Genomic DNA, 18,215 nt, shown 5'->3' on the forward strand with positions numbered 1-18,215 from the left:
TTAATAATATAGAATATGGTATAAGATTATAAGAACAACATGTATTTAAATACATGGGACGAACTGTTGTACTTAGCTAGCTAGTTTAGTCAAAGGGAACCCAAACATGTGTGCTAATTCAATTTATGATTACCTCAGGTACATATCGATCTTCCAGATAAACAAGTCAATATGCTCGATGATCAAAGTTTGCCATTTAGTCCGTCGTGGTTCCCCCGTCACCAGAACCATTTCCTCAATCAATGGTATACCTTTTTTTCTTTTGTCTTGCTTCAAGTTTTATATAAAACTCTATAGTGATATGTCTATATTGATGGATAAACTTAAGTGTTGCCTTTGTGAAATATAAAGGAGCTTAGGCAAGACCCTACAATGCTAGAAACTGAGAACATGGACGAAGTATTTGCTGGATTATTCTCCGTTCCAGCAATAAGCAAGGCTACTCCCACAACGAGTACACAACCAAGTCTAGCTAGTTCCATTGCCAGAGTCATTAACAATACCACAATATCCACCTGACGTGGTATGTTACATACTCTTACACATTTTATAGAACATTTAATCATTATAACAAAAGGTCTTCCCAAAAAAAAAACCAGGTTTTAAATTATATATTATTATTTATTTTTTTACATTCATGAGCTAAACAATCAATGGTAATATATTAATAACTTAATCTGTTTTATTTTGCATAAGCAGCAGCAAAAACTGGCATTATCGAATTTCCATTGATCCTTACAACAATCTGATCACCAAGATTTACTAAATCCAAACATGATGTATTCTTTTCAAGAGCCAGATGCTTCTACAATGGTAAGTTATATATTTCATATACATATATATTGTTTCTGCCAATTATCATTTTAATTAGTCTTTTTTCTCTTAAGATACAATTTATTATGAGCCATACATAAACCTATATGCTATCACTAAACCATCAACATGATTTAATAACTGAATTCGTTTTTATTTCGCTTAAGCAGCAGCAACAACCACCATTATCCAATTCACATGGATATGTACAACAATCTGATGAACAAAGTTTATTAAATCCAAACATACCGAATTCTTTTCATGAACCTGATGTTTCTACAATGGTAAATTACGAATATCATTTTTTAATATGAATTTATATTTATTAACCAGATTAGACTGTATGCTAAGAAACTAATAAATTATAATATATAATATAATTACTAGGTTATTAACCCGAATGGTGACCGCGGTTTTGGTTGTGCGGAGAAAGTGATTTTAGAGTGCGGTACGTATCAACTGCAGTACATGCGGTTTGCGGGACAAGTGCGGTTTATACAAAATAAGCGGTACAAAATATATTTGATTGGTGAAAAAACTATTTACGGTTCAATATTAATTGTGTGAATGGTAAAAAAAGGAAAATCGGTGCGGATTACATATTTTATAAATAAATTTATTAATAATTAGTATGTTATGAATTAATAATAAAAATAATTGTATTTATAAACCTTAAATACTATAGTTGATCAAAAAGTAATTTTTTTGACATATTGATAAAAAGTTCAACTATAAAAATATACAATTTTTTGTTCAAAAAATTATCGATTACTTTGATTTTCCCATAACATATTTGCAATAGTATCTCTTATTTGCGTCATAGCTTCTCCATCTGCTATCTCTGTTGCATCCATGTCACCTATATCATGCTCAAAATTTTGGTTGTTTTTCGTCTCAGTCATTATATCTGCAAAATCTGCATCCATGAAATTTGAAATCCTGATAAAATTATGTAGTCCCACTGTAGCCATTACTACTCTTTTCTGAATTTGAATATTATATCTTGGAAAATCAGAAAATATCCTCCACTTCTTCTTCCAAACTGCAAACATTCTTTCAATAACAGAACGTAAAAATGCATGACATTGGTTGAACAATTCATGTTTATTCCTTGGAGGAGGACTAGAATGAAACTGGGACATATGATATCTCACAAATCGATTTCGTGATGATCTATAAGGAGCAAGAAATCCTTGTTTGTTTGGATAACCAGAATCAACGAGATAATACGTATCTGATGGAGGCAAAGGAAACTCGGTATCAATTTGTTGTGCCATTTGCAGAACAGTTGTATCGTGGCATGATCCTGGTGCTCCATTCCAGATATATGTGAATAACATATTCAAATCACATATTGCCATGATATTCAAATATGCATTATCGTGCCGATTCCAATACATTTCTTGTAACTCAGGCTTTACTTTGACGCATACATGAGTCCCATCCATAGCTCCAACGAATCCACTAAAATATGGCCAATATCTTCGGTCTACCTGAAGTCTTTCAGGAATTCGATAGAGTTCTTGTCTTGTTGGAGTTCTTTTATAATCACATGCCAATAACTCAATTGCCGTAAGAACTTCTCTAAATTTTCTCTGTACAGTTTCTTGATTTCGGCCAAATCTCAAACCAACATCTCTTTGAACTTCATTGTGCCCGCATATCCGTAAAAACATAGCCACACTTTCTTCAATACTTATATTTAATGTTGGTTGTAGACCATAATTTGTTTGCAACATATTACACAATGTCGTGAAACATGAAAGTGACATCCGTAATAACTGAAGATATGCAGCAGCATCATGTTGTAGTCGATGCCATATATTTCTCCATCCCAAACCTCCATCAGTTTGGGCTGGTGCTCTTTGAAAATATCGATCATAATAAGCCAAAGCTGGTTGAATTACTGACTCTTCAAACTGTTCATTTACCAAATTCCACAATTCAACTCTCTCTTCGTAACTTAAATTGTTTGGGTCTTGTGATCGCAACTGACATATACAAAATGACTGAAATTACAAACAATATTTTATTAAAGATAAATTATTTTAAAATCTCACAAAATACATAAAATTCAAAAATTAACTTATAAAATATAAATCACGAAAAAAACATAAGTGATATTGATTAAGCACAATATTATTCATCTCCTACATCACTTTGATGACTTTTATTTGGTTCTTGTGGGGTTCCCCAAATATTGAAAAGACCTCCTGGTCTAGGTGTTTGTGGCATTCGTCCAGATTCAAAATAATTAGTGAAACCGAGACCAATTGAAGTTTCGTGTTGAGTATTCCTCACATTTTCACCTCGGTCACCTAGTGAAAATCCATATTGAACATTTGTTGGAGTTGTCCCAAATGAACCGCCTTGCTGAAAATTTGGTGTTTGTGGCCACGAATGTAAGTTGGATGGTGTGCTCCACTGTGAAGTATTAGGTGGTGTTCCCCTCTGTGGATGAGCATTTGGTGGTGTGCCCCACTGTGGAGCATTTGGTGGTGTGCCCCATTGTGGATGAGCATTTGGTGGTGTGCCCCACTGTGGAGCATTTGGTGGTGTGCCCCATTGTTGATAACCAGGACCCCAACCACCAAGTTGATTTTGCCCTCCTAAATTATTACCTACAGATGATGGACTACCATATGATAAACCTTCTGAATGCGGACTCCCAAATGAATGACCTGAGCTTAATTGTTTGGGCACATCTTGGTTGTTTCGTGTAACACCAGTCATAGTTTCTAGCAATTGTAGCTTATCTTCGTCAGTGCTTCCTGCTATGTCAATAAAATACTTACGCCAAAAAACTTACTCCTTAAGTGCGTTAATACATGCCCAATAAATTTTTGTGTACTTGGGTAGGTCTAGCGAAATGAATATTGCTTCCGCTTTTTTAAATTCGTCATAATCATCTTGGTCAAAAGCGCCAGGACAAAGTTGTTGAAAACTTTGTCGTTGAATTTCTCTGTACCCAGCGATGGTGTCTTGTATAGTTGTTTCAAATGATTGTCGCCTACGATTTCCTACGATTTCCTCGTGAACCACTTCCAACAGATACTCGGGAGCTTCCCCCAGATCTTTGTATGTTACTCCCACGTCTAGCAGTCGACTGCAAATTTAGTCTACTTCGTTGTTGGGTTCTGGGAGCAGAGTGTTGTAAGGTTTCATCGCCATCAATAGTAACACGATACACTTCTTCTTCTTGTGTCTCAGGAACTTGTGTTTGTGGTTCGTCATCACTTTCGGCATCCGAGTCATAAAGATTCTCATCTCCATCTCCATGCTCGTTAAGCAATTGTTCTCTTCTTTGACGAGCGGAATGTTGAGATTGTGATTGAACATCATGTAATGCGCGACATCGTTTCATCACATCCCAAAACTCAGGCGGCTTTCGGTTCAAGCTTTTTGTTAATTTGCAGCCCTAAATTTAAAGTGGATTAGTTTCAAAACCTAAATTTATATACATAAGTTGATATGCAGAAGGATAATGTGTACTTACAAACTCTTGGTCCGCCCACCATGATTCAGATGCATATATCATTGATGTATTAGGATCAACCGTTATCCCAGTTTTATGCATAAGAACCCTCCATCTTTTATAGTTTTTTTTGAATTCATCCAACTTGTTTTTGAAGAAACCATAAGTTATATCCATGTTGAATGCTTGATTGAACTTTTTAACCATATTCTCTCTACCAATCGTAGTAGGATTTTTAAGAGTGTAATTAGACATGGCAATAGCTTCGTCAAACAATTGAATTAATGTTTTTTCCTGGATGTGCGACCATTTGTACTTGTCTTTGTTCTACATATATCGTTTATACAATATTAACAACCAAGTAAATTTTAACTAATATAATATTTTCTAAAAAGGCAAAACATATATTTACCCGTATTGTTGTTTCTGTAGGAGGAATTGTAATTTCACTTGGATTTGCTCGTCTGGAAGGATTTGTATTTCGTCGACGATTAGACGACATATCTACATTCATAATAATTAAACAATATGTTATAATATTCACTAGAAATACGTTTCGGAATATATATATATATATATATATATATATATATATATATATATATTCCCCCGATGATGAGACATCATACAACTAATTTTACGTTATTTGATAAAATAATTAAATTGTTAACAAAAGAAAATATATTTTCCAGAAAATACAATCGTAACTTTTTTTTTTGAAACCAGTTACTTATATAAAAAGGAGAGCTATAATGACTGAGAACAATAAATATTATAATTTTTATATATACTTAGGCATATATGTGTGTTATGTATAATACATATATATATATATATATATATAGATTTGCACATGATATCTTATGAAAAAATTTACATATTTTAGAAAATTTATAATAATAGTAAATATTACAAAATTAATCTGAGAAGCAAATTATTACTTTTATAATATTAGAATCTTTATACATTTAATTATATATACTTGGTATAAAATATATGAAGTTCATAACTTATTCTAAACTATTTATAAATTGATTAAAGTACATAATTTATAACTTTAATAAATATTTCAGTTATTTAAGTTATTTTTGTTGGATAAAAATTATGTTAATAGTATCTAATTTTAAAATAAATAATGTGATGATCAATTCAAATTTCTAAAATAACTAAATAAATGCAGTTTTAAATTTATAATTTTGTAATAACAATAATAATTAAATTATAAAATAAATTACCTTCAAAGTGATGATCCTATCTTCTGGAGAGAAGAAGAAAAAAAAGAAAAGGAACGAAAGAGAGAAAGAGAGAGAGAGAGATATTTTTTATGTGTGTATTCATTCGTTTGCTTTCTTACCTTTTATATACAGCTTCTATTATTTTTATTTTTTTTTATTATTTAGAGAGTGCGGTTTTATTGAACCGCTAGGTTTCGTGCAGACTGTAAAATTGAAGTGCATTATTCTATCTCTTATGTATTATTGTTGTTTTGAAATACGCAAATCATTCACTTTTAAAAAAAACAAAAAACGCACACTGATGGATAAAAGTGATGATTGGTGACTCATTAGCGTTATTGTACTTTTTTTTAAACCGCAAATATGCATGTCGCCATTCAACACCTTTGTCAAACATGGAAAGGTATAGAGACAAGATAATCAGATTTTTTTTTTCCTTTTTCAAATTTTGACATCTCATGAAGCTATTTTTTTCCTATATTTTCTTTTTGTGGGATAGAATTTTGTTTAGCTGTAATTGCCTAATTGGATAAGAAAATATAGTGATAATTAGAAAAAAAAATCTACATAAATCAGTGTCCTACCTTTTTTCCTAGGATATACCTGTTTAAAAAGAAAAAGGAAAAGAAGTTCATACATTTGTAGATTGAGTAAAAGAGATTCTTAGCCAAAACAAAAACTAGCCTATCCACAAATATTGCGTTTCAGAAAAAATAAATAAACCATCTGTGTATGCAGCCCATATTTATACTTTAAGTAACCATTATGCTTCTATATTAACCCATTAGCAGCCCATTAAATGATTTAATTAATATACACATTGAATAAATGATTTTAGCTTACCTTGAAAAAGAAATTGAACCGGAAAAGAAACCCAATAAAATTCAACCAAGCCCGAATCAAAATTGAAGAAGAACCCAAAATTCTTAGAAATGCTTAAAAATTCTTATAAAGTTATTAAAAATTCTTATAAAATTCTTATAAACTTATTAAAATTAATCAAATTTTCTATTTCATATTTATAATGAAATAATTTAAGTAAAATTCGATATAAAATTAATATTTGATTTATTTCATTTAAATTTAATAATCTAGAATACGATATACGAACAACATGTATCAAAACTATGTTTATATAATCTATTTTTATGCTTGGAAGCTTTTATGTATTAATATTGTAATCTTTGTCTTATGGATTACATAACTCATTATGAACTAATTAATAGTTTTATAAATTAGTTTGTAACTAGTACACATTGATTAATTATAAATAAACCCTTGACGTTCTTTCGTCTTCTTCGTTCTCTTTTGTTTTCTGAGAACTACAAGAGATCTAATAACAGAGATTGATACAGGACGGTTCTTGAATTTTGGTGCCTAAAGCATAGAAAAATAATTTTATTTATTATATAAAATTAATAATTTTCACTACAATGCTAAAATATAATTGAAAAAATGGAAAACAATGTAATAACAATCTAAAATTTAAAATTTCTAACTTTTATTATAGCAAATACTCGATAGACATCATTGCGAATCAAAAGTAGTTGGTAATAATGTATTATTATAATAAAATAAAGATTAAGGAGAAGAAGTAATTTTGATGTTGCACTACAAAAAAACAGGTGTATTGTATCATTTATTTTGTATGTTTGCATTACTTATAAGTGATACAAAGGAATTTTACACCACTTATAAAAATGATACTGATGTGTCTGTATTTTATGGGATTTTAACAATAGTTTTTACACTTGTTTTGAGTTTTTTGTTAGGTCCAAGTGTGCTTTTAGAGTCCTTTTAGTCTTTTGTGAGTCTTTACAGGTTCTAGGTGACTTTGGAAGGAATCTGAGCGTTTTGGGGTGAAATTATGCATCTGGAGCTAAATTGGTTGAAGACTGATCGAGCTAGTAAGCAGATGGAGGGAGAGCAGAAAAACGTTCCGGATCGACTGATCCTCGCTCAAGATCGACCATTCCCGTCCCAAACGCAACTTTTCCTTTTTCGTTTAAACCGATTTTTTAGGGTTTTATTTTATTATTTAAGCACGAGGCTCGACTTTTAGAAAGACAACTTTTATTCTACGCAGCCTTTGAGCACTTGTAAGCTTGGGAGAAGATCTCTGATCCTTTATAACCCTTTGGAGAAGAATTCTGAACCCCTTTTATTTTCTCTTTGCAATTCGATTATGATTTCTTCATCCTTGATTTGTTGTTCTTTGATTGCCATGTTTGAGTAGTTCAACTGTTGGGTTTCGAGTTTCAAAATGGGGTTTTATGATTCTCTAACTTAGGTTGTTAGATTTGGGATTGATCTGTTGAGTTCTTCATCTATTATTGTTCTTATTGCTTAAACTAGATTAGCTACCTAGTTTATGATCTTAGGTTAAATTCATCTAGGCATCAAAAGTGTTGTTGAATTGCTTGAAAAGGACATAGGTGAGCAAGGTGATCCTTAGCCAACGACAGTTGAAGTTGAGGCACCTTGTGAACATAATCAAACTTGAACTTATTGCTTGCTAGGATTGTTTAGGTTCAAACGACGGTTTAGGGTTTTTTCAATTCCTTGCATAGATAACTAATGCTGCGACAGTAGGTTAGTTTTATATTTGAGATTTGAGTTCAAGAACGGTTCCTAAAGCTATCCCACTCCATCGCCTAATTTCGTGATCATATCCCCTAACTGATTCCCTGCGCCCAATGCTTTCTCTTGATTTTACAAACTCTTATTTATTTTCTGTTTTGTTCGGTTACTTGAATTACAATTTTCCTCATTGTCTTAGCTTAATTTGATCTATATAGTTTCATACTGTATCGCTTGGTCTCTGTGGATTCGACCCTAAAGTTCTACGACGACACCACTTGATCGTGGTTGAGTGTGCTTTGGGTTTTAATTGAACTCTGATCAATTTGCCGCCGTTGTCGGGGACCAAACGTTGCCTTTGAAATTTTAGAATTGAATTTAGTCTAAGGTTTATTTTATTTATTTATTTACTAATTAGTTCTTGTGTTCTTTCTCTTGTGTTTCAGGTGCATGGAAACAAGAAGCTACAAGCCTACTGATTTACGTAATCTGCGAAACGAAGAGTTAGCCCTACTCGAACCGAGAAAACAAGAAAGCGAAAGCTAAAGCTGACAAGATGGAGGATGGACAAAATCCAGATGGTCATCATTCTAACCCTCAAGAGGTCATTATTCCGCCTCCTCCTCCTGCACCATAAGAGCATAATGCAGCTGAGCTGAATCCACCAGCAAGACAAACTATTTTGAGGGACGAAGATGCTCACAACAGGCTATTTGCGAATCGGTCTGCGATTCAACCTCCTGCTCCTGCGAGACAAGATTATGAGATTACGCACAGTCTCATCAATTTGGTTTAGAATCATGTGTTTAATGGATTAGCCTCATAGAGCCCTCTGGATCATATTGAAGCTTTTGAGAGATTGGCTAGTACAACATGGTCTAATGGAGTTCCATATGATTACCTCATGTTGAATTTGTTCCAATTCTCTTTAGGAGATAAGGCTTTGAGATGGCTAAATTTCTTGGACCGAGGATCACTTACCACTTGGGAGCAGTGTAGAGCAGCGTTTTTAAACCACTTCTACACTAAGTCACAATCAGCTATGTTAAGGAGCAAGATCACTATCTTCTCACAAGGTGGTACAGAGTCTGTGAAGCATGGGAGAGATTTAAGGAGTATATGAGGGACTGTCCTCATCATGGCTTTTCACAAGAGAATCCTATGAACATCTTCTATGGAGGAATTGACCAGAAGTACCATATGGCACTCGATACTGCCAGCAGAGGAGATTTTTCTTCTAACACTGCCGCTGAAGCAAACCTCTTGATCGAAAACCTTGCAGCGAGTAACAGCAATCATAGCCATGAGTATGATCGTTCTGTGCATGTTGTTAGCTCCGTGTATACAAATGTTATTAAGAGTCTCACTGCCAAGGTAGACCTTTTTTTGAAGAGAGATCAGCAAGCTGTCAACATGTGCGACGGACAGACAGGTGCGTATCAGCAAGTTGGAGTAAATTCAGGTTTTGAGGGGATAGAGGAGCTGAACTATGTAGGAGGACAAGGGAACTATCAGAATCATGGGTTTAATCATAATTTTAGAAATCATCCTCATCTCTTCTACAGAAACACCAACATTGAGAATTCTCAGGATCAGGTGTATCCTCCACATAATCAACAAGGTAACTTCTCGCAAGGATTTCAGAACAAGGGGGTTGGATTTAGTAGCTCAAATACCCAAGGATACCACGCTCCATCTGCAGCTCCACAAGATAACAAACTCGAATTGATTATGCAAGCACTGCTGGAGGGCCATAAGAAAAGTTCTGCTGAGATTAATGTCAATATTGATAGCATGTACAATGATTTGAATGAGAAATTTGAGAGGTTGAGTTCACGTGTTGATTCCATTGATAAGAGAGTCTCTGCTAGCTCTAAGAACAAAGAGTCATGCAATGCTATAACACTCCATGGTGGGATCGAAGATGGGCCGAGTTGTGTTGTGATCAACTCATGTTTGGCTTCCGCAGAGACGGGATCGATCAATCCTGAAACGAGACCAGCCGGTCCCATCCATTATGATAATTCGAGTTTGATCCCCAGAGAAGTTGGATCGACCGATCCCCCTTATAGATTAATCGATCCCGTCAACGACGCAGAACCAGTTTCAAAAAGTTCTAGTTTGACCGCTCCACGTGATCCAGCCCAGTCGGTCCCTGTTGCAGGTATGGGAAAACCCAGCTCAGTTGTTCCTGATGCAGATTCCAAGGGATCACTTCTTGTGGAACCAAAGCCCTATAGGCCACAAATTCCTTTTCCAAGAAGACATGTGAAGAAACCTCTGGGAAAAGAAGTATGTTCGATACAAAGAAGCTATAAGTGAGTTCATCGCTGACATTCCCTTTACAGAGGCAGTAAAGCATATCTCTTTGTTTAAGAAGGTTTACAATGATGTTGTGGTTGAAGAAAAGGATTTGGTGGAGGTTAAGGCGTTTTGGGCTCGAGAGAAGAACATTCATACTCCATCTTTGAAAAGACTACCCAAGTTAGAAGATCCAAGAAAATTTGTTGTTCCATGCTCCATCTTAGGAGTGAACTTTGAGGACTCCCTTTGTGACACTGGATCCAGTGTGAACGTAATGTCTAAGGCTGTTGTAGAGAGGTTGGGGATTGATGATATGAAGACTTCTAAGGTCTCTCTAAAGTTTGCAAATGCTGTCACCACGACTCCAGAAGGCTTCATTAACAATTTAGATGTTCGAGTTGGGAATTGCTTGGTTGCTACAGATTTTCATGTTGTGGAAATGAGCGGGGGTTCTGTTATGCCTTTGATTCTTGGGAGACCTTTCCTAGCAACAGTAGGAGCAGTTGTTGACTTGCCTAATAAGAGGATCGGTAAAGTCTTCTATAATGCAATCAGTGCAAATGAAGCTATACGACATGGCTCTTGTCTAGTTGTAGAACATGAGAAGAAGGTGGATGTCATGATAACGGGAGAGAGTGCTGATAAGAATGAGGTCAACGAAGTCCTGGATGGAGACACTCATTCTTCTAAGAAGAGTTCTAAGAAGGTTAAGAAGAGAGACAAGCCGAAGATAGAGAGAGTAATACCAGATCTTCACATAACCTTGGTACCCCAGAAATATGTTAGTGACACCATTGAGTACAAGGTGAAGTGTAAAGGAATATCTCGGCCTTTCTCTAAAGTTAAAGCCATCCTGATGCAGCGCATCTTCCCGGTGTTCATCACGTTAGAGACTCTTGTTCTTTGCTTTTCGTTTGACTTTTTGTATGGGCTTAATGTATAAATGGGCTTTGAATATTAGTTGCCGGTTTACGTTCTTTAGGTTAGGGTTTTGTTTAGGTTTCTTATTTAAGGAGACGTGAGACTGTTTTGTAAAGGTTTAATAATTGATTATTGAATAAACGTTGTTTTAAGAGAGCTTTGCCTAAAGCCTAGAGAGGAGGACTCTCAACCCTAAGAGCTTGTGTTCAAGCCCTGCAAGGAGGACTTGCAAAACCCTGTCGAAATCATTCCCGATCTCGGCCATATCCTTATTGCTTTTTCGTCAAGTTACGACGTTCTAAGTAAGATCCGTTCCTGAATCCGAATTCTCCTAGAGATCTAGAATTCACATCCGTTAATTAAGCTTCCGCTCTCTATCAGTTGGTATCAGATTCATCATGTTCCTGGTGAAACTTACGATGGATTTTAAGTTTGATATTAGCAAGCCGGAAAAAGCCCTATTAAATCTTGGAATAAACTTAAGCAGACGCTATGTGCATACTTCTTACCTCGTCATTATGATACTTTGGTGCATAGTCGTTTGCAAAAGTTAAAACGACAATGGCGTTTTTTGGTGGATCACAAAGAAAATTTGCACATTCAAGAGAATTATATGGTATCTAAACCCATATATAGTATCTACGGTGATGGTACTTTTTCTCCGCCTAAGGTTTATGATGCAGATCTAAAATTGGATGTCAAATATAAAGAAGACGGTGATGTTGTCAATGGCGTAAGCGTAGAAAACGACACTGATTTTTTCCGTGTGAACGTTGACGACGAAGACGGTGCTGTTCTCGACAAGGTGCAAGACGGAGTTGACGACGGTCATATTCAAAATGGATTCGATGAGGCTCAGGTTCTCGACAGCGTTGACGAAGTCGCTGAAGCGGTGGAACAGATGATCTTTGTTGCTTTTAATGGTGATGAGTTAACTACTACGAAATCCCACGCCAATGATGCTCCAATAGTTGATGTTGAAGATGATAGAGTTGGTGATCTGTATGATGAGATTCAAGATGAAGACAGCTTTGTTGTGCCAAAATTTGACGCTTTGGTAGAAAACGTTGAAACTATAAATTTTGTCTTTGATGTTTGTGATGGTTGTGAGGAAGACGTCAATCACAGCGTGGAGTACACAAGACTTTCACCCAACAAACATGAAAAGCCAATCTTTGATAGTAATGGTGACAATTTTTCCACTATGGAACATGTTGATGCAGATCTTGATGATAGTCTTGACAACGGAGGAAACAAATTGTTGGTTATAGAAGAAGAAGTTCCGAGAGTTGATGATCTGCATTTTGATGTCAAAGATAACATTGAAAAGAAGAAAGAAGGTATGTATTGGGGTAAGGGAAACAAATTTTATGTTGTTGATCTTGCACACAGCCATCAGCAAGTCAACAAGGAACCTCCAGATCGTGGACGGAGGACTATTTTGTTTTGTCACGGTGAGTTCAACCTCCACAAAAAGATCTTTGTGGATTCCAGATTTAACCTCAATTTTGAGGAAGCTACAAGTTGTGTTACTGCAAACACGAATTCTTATGGAGTTCTTTCTCAATGGGTAATAAAAAGAGCTGATTATTATTCGAGCTACAAGCCGTCTCAAGAGAAGGAGGTCTCAAACACTGTGCTGAGTTGGAACGTGACTCAACTTCGACGGCTTAACTTGTTACCGAGCTCCCTTCTCAAAGAATCTTTGACAAGACTGAGTATTGAGTGTTCTTCCGTCTCTCTACCTACCTCCGACAAAAACGAGCTATGTTTGTTCCTCATCGACAAAACCAAGTTTTGTTTGTTCCTTCCTTGCTTGAGTAGTCTTTTCCAATCAATCTCCAACAAGAGCAAGCTCTGTTTTGTTCTCAACGTGTGCAGTTCAAAGATGGCGTTAATTACTTTGGTTTTTAGAGGAAAAAGCAAAATAAAACTGATATAGGATTGTGGTGAAGGGGTTTAGCCACACGTGAGGGACTGCGACATGAAGATAGCACGTGAGGCTACAAAAAGAGGTGAGCATTGCGGATTGGGATTGACTCGTCAACGTCACAGAAGAATAAGTCGGTTGAAACTCTATTACTTAACCGACGTTAAACAATCTATAAAGAGCACATGTTTAGCTCTGCTTTTCATTATGCAAAAGTCTAATTGTTGTTTTCTTATCAATGGTATCAGAGCATTCTCTTTCCTCGGAATCAATGGCAGAAGAGGGTGTGGCTCTTGTAACGGCGGAATCGTTGGGGTTACGAGCTAAGAAGATTTGTCGGAGAATCTCATGGGAAGAGTTTAACGAGAGATGGTTCAAAGGCCTTTGTATGTTTTGCGATGAATTGGAAACTCCAGATCACCATCTTCGTCACAAGAATTCAGGTATTATCATTGTAGATTGCGATGAAGATCAAGCGCTCGATGATAAAGAACTGGTTGAAATTGAAGTTGCTAAAGAAGTGATTGAAAGTGAGAATCGAGAAGTGAAAAACGAAGCAAGCACAAAAGTGATTTCAGCAAGTGTTACTGAAGAATCGATTCCACCATTTCAGATGGTGACAGAGGAGGAATCAATTGAGGAATCTACTTGTGTGCAGCATACGACCTTGGTTTCACAACATCAGGTTCCAGTTTCATCCTTGGAACCTAGCCTTACTTTATATAAACCAACTTTGTATGTTAGTGAGGATTGCCAATATGTGATTGGGACACATCAAGTTCAGCCAACTACTAATCATGGAGATGTCAAGGTTAATGCCTGCCAAGTGTTTGATTCAATGCCACTAAGAACAAAACTGTTGCAAAATTTGAGGAAAAAACTGCTTTCAAAGACTTGGTGGTTCAAGTTCAAAAAACTTTATGCACGAAGATGTCCAGCAAGTCACATTGACTTTTCAACATAAGAGTGATACTCAAACAAGATATGACAAGGAAGAACATGATGAGATGTTCAAAGTGGCGAGGGCTATAAGCGTGAGATGTTGTTTGCTTGGTAAAATGCTTGGGATAACACATAGTGGTCCAGGACGTGAAGAACAAACTGTTTTTGAGAAGATTATGATGGCGAATGAGTGGCTAAACCAAACTGGATTTGTTCTTCAACGAGTAATGAGAAGCGAAAAAGTAAGTTTTATAAGAGGTGGTGGTTCAAGTATAAAGCTGTGGAAGATGGATTGTTGAAGGATTTAAGCAATGATGGGACTGCAGAAGAACCACTCTTATGGTTGCAGAACAACTCCAAGATGATGCACGCCTATAAGCACTTGTTTGGTAGCCTTGTGTCTGATATGGGAAAATGTGATGAGAAGTTTGTTATGATGAGTTTATTCTCTCTGTTGAATGGAATGGAATATTCATTTTGTGATAACGTATTGCTCCAACAACTGGATTGGGGAGATGGTGCAGAGGATTTGACTCAAGAAGTGTATGTTATTGAATGTTTTATCATGAGGAGACATTTACACTTGAGTTTTAATTGTCAAGAACAAGCATCTCTTAGAAGAAAGAACCATGGTCTTCTCTCTTGCTTGGGTCCTTGTTACATGTCTAAGACATTTTTTTGTTGGATTGTCGTTGCTTGCGATTCAAGTAAGCTGTTCACCAGTGGAAAGTTCAGCTTCGTCATAGATCGTGTCTCTCCAACAGCTCAATTCGTGTTAGAAAAAGAGACCACATATGCAGTTGATGTTGTTGTCTTCCTATGGAAGTTACTTACCCTCGACGTGGGTAGGAGCTCGTCATATCATACTCCGAAGAAGATCTTAGTGCGACTGTTTTTGCATATGGTGCGTTGTTTGTCTAGTTATATGTCTCTGACCACAACCTCATTTTTCGACAGTTTCAAGTAATTTATGGTCTAGTTCTGTGTGGTCCGTTGGGTTTGTTTACTTTTCCATACAAGCTGCATTGCCATGGAGAAGTTCTCACTTTTGTTACAAAATTACAAGGTCTTCATCTGCATTCTCAACTGGTTTTGGCGAGGTCAGCTGCAAGGGACAAAGCATCAAATGTCACCTGGTTTTTAAAGGTGTTTGACCGAGGTGTTTTAGGATGGCAAGCATGTGGTCATCATCTTCATGAATATCACTGGGCGTCATTATTCTCACCAAGCAAAGATAAGGAGGAAGAGGATTTCTTGGTCATTCAAGGAAGCTTGGAAGCTAGAGTTGTTTTAACAATGGTTCCACATGAAGAAAGATTTACCCAGTTGCACTTGCGGCGGCGAACAAAGAAATGCCATGAAGTTCTTAAGCGACAGTATTACGAATTGGTAGACAAAGGCATTTTCAATGATTTCATATTCGGGTCGAATCTTTCTTACCCGGAGGGACTGATGCAGCGCATCTTCCTGGTGTTCATCACGTTAGAGACTCTTGTTCTTTGCTTTTCGTTTGACTTGTTTTGTATGGGCTTAATGTATAAATGGGTTTTGAATATTAGTTGTCGGTTTACGTTCTTTAGGTTAGGGTTTTGTTTAGGTTTCTTATTTAAGGATACGTGAGACTGTTTTGTAAAGGTTTAATAATTGATTATTGAATAAACGTTGTTTTAAGAGAGCTTTGCCTAAAGCCTAGAGAGGAGGACTCTCAACCCTAAGAGCTTGTGTTCAAGCCCTGCAAGGAGGACTTGCAAAACCCCGTCGAAATTGTTCCCGATCTCGGCCATATCCTTATTGCTTCTTCGTCAAGTTACGAAGTTCTAAGCAAGATCTGTTCGTGAATCCGAGTTCTCCTAGAGATCTAGAGTTCTCGTCCATTAATTAAGCTTCCGCTCTCTATCACATCCTCACTCCGGAGTTTAAAGAAAAAGGCCAAGAAGCAGTGGATGGTATGTTGAAAAAGACTTTGGAGCTTAAGTTGACGAATTGGAGAGCTTGTTCTGATCCGAGTTCTCATCCTCCTATCACTTGACGCCTTAAACGACGGTCAAGCTATAGACCTTAAACAAGCACTTATGGGAGGCAACCCATGGGGTTTTTGCTGGCTTACCCTTTTCTTTTTATTTGTCTTAGGATTTTGGTTTTGTTTTTATGATTTATTACGGTGAAATCACGTTCGGTGTTAAGTGTTTTCAGGAACAGGTTCCAAATGCAGAAGATGTGAAATATTTTGTTCCAGGAGCTTCGGATCGATCGATCCTCCTTAAAGATCGATCGATCCTGTTGGTTTTCTGCGGGTATCTCCAAGTTCAATAATGTGACAGATCAGTCCATCCCGTTCGGAGATTGATCGGTCCCCACCCTTGCTAACACCACTCCAAAACCAGATGCGAGATCACCGTTTTTTCTTTCTTTTCTTTTCTTTTTCTTTTTCATTTTTCTTATTTTCTTTGTGGGATTTGTTCTTTTTCTTGGCTTTGCTTTCACACCGGGACGGTGTGAAGTAAGTCTGGGGGAGGGATGTCTCCAAGTTACTAATGTCGTTTTTTTTGGTTGTTTCCTTTTGATTTTTTGAGTCTTTGTGTCATTTTCTTATTTTTTTTATCGAGTCTAAAAACAAAAACAAAAAATAAATTGGGAAACTATGACCATTTCTAGGAATCTTTTGCTTTGAACTAACACTCTTATGATTGCTTTAGTACTTTTGATTTTTGAATGAAGCTTGGAACGAACATGAGTAGTCTCAACATGCCCCAAAAGACCCACACCAAAGAGAACACTAAGCTGATTTGATGTTGTCTCTAGCTTTGTAAGGACTTAACCGGATTTAACTTCTTACCTTGGGGCTTGGTATACATCGGACAAGACTCCTCCCTTCAAGCTTCACAAGACATGCATCTCCAAACAAAGTATGTTTCCTCTCTCTCTTCTCTTCAGTACTCAGTAAAGAAAAAAAAGAAGAAAAGAGAAAAAGTTAAAAAAGAAGAGGATATAGGTAAAAAAGAAGTGAACCGAGGGTTGTGGGTAAACCCGTGCATCTTTCGGAACTCATGGAAACATGTACACAAGAAAAGAGCAAAGGATTGATAAAAAAAAAATGATACCCTAGAAAATTAGGGAGAAATCAATCCTTTGGAAGTGAGAAAAGAGAGAGGAAAGGGAGCATAAGAGGAGGTCTTGGGCGATAAAAGGTTGAAGGAGTCAATTAAGTTCAATGATCGATACTCCCATGGTATGACCGCACCCTTTTACTAATCTGATGTAGAGAGACAACGATGGGGAGACTGAAGGTTCTCTAAGGCCGTGCAGTTCAGAGTAGGGAGTGTTGATCCTAATCATGGGCAGAGTACAGAAAGTAGTTCTTGATTTGATGTGATGAAGAGTGCAAAGCAGCGGTTCCCTAAAATTTGTGAGTTTCCACTTTCAAATCTTTTCCTTGTTCTTGAGTTTTTGTCTGTTCTTGCTTGAGGACAAGCAAAGATTCAAGTCTAGGGGGAATTGATGTGTCTGTATTTTATGGGATTTTAACAATAGTTTTTACACTTGTTTTGAGTCTTTTGTTAGGTCCAAGTGTGCTTTTGGAGTCCTTTTAGTCTTTTGTGTGTCTTTACAGGTCCTAGGTGACTTTGGAAGGAATCTGAGCGTTTTGGGGGTGAAAATATGCATCTGGAGCTAAATTGGTTGAAGACTGATCGAGCTAGTAAGCAGATGGAGTGAGAGCAGAAAAACGTTCCGGATCGACTGATCCTCGCTCGAGATCGACCATTCCCGTCCCCGACACAACTTTTTCTTTTTCGTTTTAAACCGAATTTTTAGGGTTTTATTTTATTATCTAAGCATGAGGCTTGACTTTTAGAAAGACAACTTTTATTCTACGCAGCCTTTGAGCACTTGTAAGCTTGGGAGAAGATCTCTGATCCTTTCTAACCCTTTGGAGAAGAATTATGAACCCCTTTTATTTTCTCTTTGCAGTTCGATTATGATTTCTTCATCCTTGATTTGCTGTTCTTTGATTGCT

The 18,215-nt window shown here is 36.4% G+C and overlaps 2 non-coding genes and 2 pseudogenes across 2 annotated transcripts; 2 read left to right on the forward strand and 2 right to left on the reverse strand.

The window, feature by feature from the left end:
* The first annotated feature begins 171 nt into the window (after window positions 1-171).
* The window catches only part of LOC147924001 (uncharacterized), a 54,551-nt pseudogene continuing 36,507 nt past the window's right edge, over window positions 172-18,215 (forward strand).
* Window positions 3,526-4,543, reverse strand: LOC104759031 (uncharacterized; annotated as a pseudogene).
* LOC147924002 (small nucleolar RNA R71) lies at window positions 9,146-9,248 on the reverse strand. The gene has a single exon (XR_015587936.1). It is a non-coding gene; the product is annotated as a small nucleolar RNA R71 (small nucleolar RNA).
* Window positions 13,388-15,873, forward strand: LOC104757211 (uncharacterized). The gene is made up of 2 exons (XR_015587131.1): window positions 13,388-15,104; window positions 15,267-15,873. It is a non-coding gene; the product is annotated as an uncharacterized LOC104757211 (transcript).

The sequence above is a fragment of the Camelina sativa genome, chromosome 17 (genome assembly GCF_030686135.1).
Source record: "Camelina sativa cultivar CO46 ecotype springtype chromosome 17, ASM3068613v1".
Taxonomy (NCBI): Eukaryota; Viridiplantae; Streptophyta; class Magnoliopsida; order Brassicales; family Brassicaceae; genus Camelina; species Camelina sativa.